The following is a 5,980-nucleotide window of genomic DNA, read 5'->3' as shown; positions in this document are numbered from 1 at the left end:
AAGAATAAAATTGAGCCCACCAAAGTCAACCACCAAACCAATAGGTCAAGTTATGAGATCGGGTAACCTAATAAAAATAAAAATGAAGAGAATCATGAAACCTAGTCTTTTTAGAAAAACATCATTAGCTTATAAAACTTGTGAGCCATTTGACCAAAAGCATCAAATATATATATAAAAAAATCACAAAACTTAATTCTCAATAAACAAAATATTGAAAGATGTAATTAAAAAAAATAATTCAACCATAAAAAAGGATCCAAAAGGACAAAGAGTAATTAAAATCCAAAAAAAAATGTAAGCCCACCAATAACCAAATTGTAAGTTACCAAAAAAGGCTTACGCGTCAATAATTATTTATTTATAAAGTTACCAAATTGCTCCTAGAACCAAATAATTATTACAAAAAAACCTTTATGAAATTACACAAAAGCCCCTAAAACCATGGCTTGAGAATTTCGATTCTAAAGGCAATTGAGTCATTACTTTAAACGAGAAAAGTAAAAAAACAATATATGCCCTTAGGCCACAATAAAGTTTTTTTTTTGCTTTCAAGTGTATTCAAGTAATTTCACTATGTAAAAACAATTAGAAAAAGACTGAGTTGCCCTTTAACAAATATACAATGACAAATGGACATTGTGAAAAGATAATTTTACCCTTACAAGGCTAGTTCAATTGATTTTTTTTTTCAATGGCAAAACCATCAATTCAGTATTATAATCTACAATAATTCAAGACATATGTACACTGTTTTATTTAACAAATTATCATATTGCCCTTAGGACCAACTAATACTATGGAAAAAGCTCTATGAAATTACACAAAAGCCCCTGAAGCCATGGTTTGAAAATTTTGATTCTATGAGCAATTAGGTCATTACACTGTTTTTAAAAAAGTAAAAAACCATAAATGCCCCTAGGCCACAGACAAGTTTTTTTTTTTTTGCTTTTAAGGGTATTCAAGTAATTACAAACATAGAGTGACAAATGAACCTCGTGAAAAGACCATTTGACCCCTCAAGACCAATTTAATTGATTTTTTTTAAGGATAAAACCATCAATTTACTATTACAATTCACGGTAAATTAAGGCATATGGACAATGCTTTTCCTATATAAATTAGGTTTTTGTAATGGGATGCCTAACTATAACATGGTGACTCTTTTTATTGTTTAATAACATTTATCTCACATGCAAACCACTATTGTTGCCGGATTCTTCCAAATTCCAGTCACTGAAGCCCTTTATTTTCACCCCAAAATCACCTTAAACCAACCCAATAAGAACTCAAGCACTATTATATTCATGAACATCCATCAATTAAAAAAATGCATTTAATTCATTAAGTCTTTTTTTGATGCAATGGAATTTAAAAGACTTAAACTAAAGAACTCTCCTAAAATTGGTACCCAATGAATCGGGCATAAGAAGTGAGTCTAGCCCTAGAGGAGGAATGTCCCACACTTTGAACAAATCATGATTCTTTGCATCATGCTTACCTGAAAAATTAGCATATGCATTCACTTTCCTTAAAGTATGATGCATACAAACCTCCCATTCCCTTGCAAGAAGGAACTTGACATTTACAATCATCGCATCTAATTTATAGAATTTAGAGTTGCCCTCTTTCACAAGCTTGATTGCCCTTTGAGAATCAGATTAGAGAATGATCCTTCTATGAGCTTTATCTCATGCTACAACTAAGCCATGTTTAATTGCCAAAAGCTCTGGAAGAAGATTCGATCCAAAACCACAAAAACCCAAGAAACTCGCCATCCAGTGACCCTCCTTGTTTCGAATCAGTCCCCCAAACCCAGACATGCCTAGGTTGCCCTGAGAGTTGTCGTCCACATTCACACAAACACAACTGTCATCTGGACGAAGTCATGAAATATATATTAGATCTTTTTGAACTGAAACCAAGCTGCCCTATACCTTTCAGCATTCATCATTTAAAAGATGAATTTGGTTAATGATCCAGGAATCCCCTGCAAATACTCATCATGCACAATGTAGTTCCTACACTTTCATAACCACCAGATGGCCGAAAGGAATATAGTTGTTGCATTGGATAAGATAAAGTTTTGACACTAGACTTTAACTTCAGCACTCCAAAAGTCCCCCAAATAAACAAAGCCAAGTGTCTCTCAAACATTTTTAACATGCACACAATCTCTTAAGCAATGTAGAATATCTTCCTCCTCTTTTTTGCAGCAATAACAAGTCGATGAAGAAGTCAGGTGCTGTTTGAAATGTAATGAATTTGTGGGCAAACAATCATGCCAAATTTACCATATCATCAACTGAACCTTTTCGGGAATTTTCAATTTCCAAATCCAAAACCAGTGTCGATCACTATTGAGAGTAACGTAAGATTTCAGAAGCCATAAGTAGGCTGATTTCGGGTTGTATATTCTTGTAATATTAGACAGCCAAATGATGCTATCATCAGACCGACGATATGAAGGTATTGGGACAGTTGTAACAAGGTTCATGATATCATTAGGAAGATTAGTCATAAGATGACTGAAGTTCCAGTAGCCATTAACCCATAAATCATTCACCTTCAAATTAGAATCACTAATATGAACATAGTCAACAAGGGAACCCACTATACCTGCATTAAGCCAATGGTCAAACCATAATGATACATATTTTTTACCTAATTTAAAAGCAAAACCATCACGTAAGCATATGAAAGCTTTATAAATAGTTTTCCACGTGTTAGACGTTGTTCTTGAAGGAGGAGAACAATAAAACAAACTAGAATTTCACATATATTTATGATGAAAGATTTGAACCCATGACTTACTCCCATTACAAAGTAATTGCCAAGCTAGTTTGCTAAGGATAAAAACATTAGCTATCCTAGTTTCTCTGATGCCAAGCCCCCCAAAATTCCTCGGCTTAATGATGGTCTTCCAATTAATTAAATTGAAACCACAACCTGATTCACCTTTGCCCCAAATAAAATTCTTGATAGTCTTGTCAATGCTATTACACACAACTTTCAGAAACAATTGATTTTGGATATAATATGTAGGGATAGAAAAATAACTGAGCAAGCTAGAGTTACCCTTCTTGCTCTATTAAACATATGACCCTTCCAACCTGCCAGTCTAGATTGAATACGATCCATGATGAAGTTGAAGTCTGATCGTTTTACACGCTCTTAAAACAAAGGAAAACCAGGTATGGTTCAAGGTCACTCGTAAATTTCATCAGTGACAGCTGAGCCAATGTATTTTTCAAATGTCTGCTAACATTCCTTAAGGTCATAACTCTTGATTTATCAAAATTCACTATAAGGCCTAATGCATTACAAAAGCTAGTGAGAACATCAATAAGTGAGCATATTTGTGTTTTGTTAGCCTTGATAAAAAGAAGGACATCATCAGCAAACAAGAGATGTGAAATGCCTGGGCCATTTTTAGAAACATGAATTGGTTGCCACACTTTATCAGATACCTTCTTGCTTATCAAGCAAGATAGCTTCTTCATATTTAGAACAAATAAGTACGGAAAGAGTGGATCACCCTGCCGAAGCCCCTGATTTGGAGAGAAAGAAGGTAATTTTGAACCATTCTAGAGGAGTGTTAGAGAGGTAGACTAAACACAAAACATAATTAATCTGACTGTTCCTTCAAGGAACCCAAAATGCTCTAGAGTATTATAAAAAAATTCCCAGTTAACTCTATCATAAGCCTTCTCTAGATCAACTTTAGCAGCTAGGTAACCCTGTTTCCCTATGGTCTTATGCATGAAGTGCAACACCTCTTGTGCAATCAATGCATTATCAGAAGTATTGCGTCCTGAAATGAAGCTGCTTTGAAGAGGCCCAATAAGGTCATCCAGGAATGGTCGCAGTCTATTTACTAGGACTTTAGTAATCAACTTGTAGACTACATTGCAGAGACTAATGGGATGAAACTGTTTAAAGGTAGTGAGTCTCTTCTCTTTAGGAATAAGAACTACAAGAGTCTCAGCAATATCCTGATTAAAAGATCCATTCTCAAAAGCCGAATAAACTAACCTGCAAACATCATCTCCTACTATGTCCCAATATGTTTTAAAAAACAGAGCATGAAAACCATCCTTACCAGGAGCTTTATAAGAACCCATGCTCATTAAAGCAATATCCACCTCCTCTTTGGTTACCGATTTAGCTAACTCTGATACCCCTTCCGATGACAATTTAGGAATAGTAACACCCTCAAAGGCATTCAACTCAATAGTGTCATTATAATAGAATAGTGATTTATAGAAATTGACAGCTTCCACCTGAAGAGTATTATCCTCAGAGCACCACGACCCGTCAGGTAAAAATAATCCACATATTTTATTCCTCATTCGCCTGGTCTTTGTAAGAGTGTGGAAAAATTTGGTGTTCATATCCTCATGGCTCACCCATCTTTCTCTTGATTTTTGAAACCTTAAAAGTTCTTCTTGTCGGAGAACTTCGTTATATTCCTGTCACAACTGACGTTCAAGAGAAAAGAGAGATTCCTAATAGTTATAATCCAGACAAACTTGGACACCCTTCAACCTAGCTTTGATACATCACTTCCTTTGAAAAAAGTTTCCTAAGGTATTGTTATTAAAGTTTATAGAGTCCCTACAGACTTCATTGAGACCATGCATTACATTATTTCTGCTTTTATTCCATGTTGTACTAATCACATTCTTGTATTCATTATGAGTAGTCTAGGCTGCCTCGAATCTGAAAGGCCTCTCCCCTTCCCTGTAAGGCAATCGTTCACGTCTCAAAAGAATTGGGTTGTGGTTAGAATGAAATCCATACAGGTGCTCTACATAAGCATCAGAAAAAACATTTTGCCAAGTCACAAATGTTATAACCCTATCCAATCTCTTGGCCAAATAACCAAAACCATGAATGTGGTGGTGCCAAGTAAATTGCTGACCTTGATACCTCAGGTCCATAAGGCTGCAAGCTGTCATTGTCTATAAGAATCGGGAAGCTTTAGACTAATAGAACAATCTGCCACAACTCTCTACCAGTGAACAAATCTCATTAAAATCCCCGATCAGAGCCTATGCCCCTTGCACAGTATCCGTAAGAGTTGGCAAATAATCCCAAAGTTGTTGTCTTAGATGAGGAATTAATGATGCATAAACCGCTAAGACAAACCAATGATTGCCTCCTAAAGAAACTTTAATAGTAACATATTGACTAGTAGCATCCACAATATTAGTAGTAAAAAAACTTTTTGTTGACAAAATCCAAACACCCCCGCATGACCTTTGAATTCAACTATAACTGCCAGAAAATAACCTAAGTTGGCCTAAAATTTCTCCACCCTAGCAAATGGAGCGTGAGTTTCCAATGTCACAAAGAGTGAGGGCTGATATTTATACACTAAATCTCTACAATGTCTTTTACCCTAGCTATTAACAGCTCCTCTAATATTCCTAGATAGGATTGAGAAGTCGTTGAAACACTTCATCATAAGAAATAATACAAAAGGGGGGGGAAATGGTAAAAACCATCAGTTCATGGCCCACCATCCATAACCATACCTTCTCCAATTTCCAGTACCCCATTAATACTATTTATGATGTTAATAGTATCCTCCTTACTAGTGGCATGATCTGAACATTCAACACCAAAAGGATAAGCTATACCAGGGTCATGTGTACTGTTATTTTCTTTCGTTGTCATTGTGGTAACTCCAATGTAGGATCCTGTCTTCCCCAACCCGTTAGCATTCTGCTCTGAGTCTTCTTTCTCCCTTGTCATATCAAGGCCTTTTAATGAGATAACTAGAGGCGTAAAGATAGTTGGGTTATTAAAATCATGTTCCGTTGTAGATGTAGGCACCACCTTTTGCTTTCTTTTTAGAATTCTACCCTGTCTCTTGTATGTAGCAATAACAGGCCTCAAAATAGGTTTAGCTACTGTGGGCTCATCTCGTCTTACATATTTTTTATGTTGAGTCATAAAATTCAGGCCTGTACTA

The sequence above is a fragment of the Populus trichocarpa genome, chromosome 1 (assembly GCF_000002775.5).
Source record: "Populus trichocarpa isolate Nisqually-1 chromosome 1, P.trichocarpa_v4.1, whole genome shotgun sequence".
NCBI lineage: Eukaryota > Viridiplantae > Streptophyta > Magnoliopsida > Malpighiales > Salicaceae > Populus > Populus trichocarpa.
The sequence above is the reverse complement of the archived record's forward strand: the minus strand, read 5'-3'. Positions refer to the sequence as shown.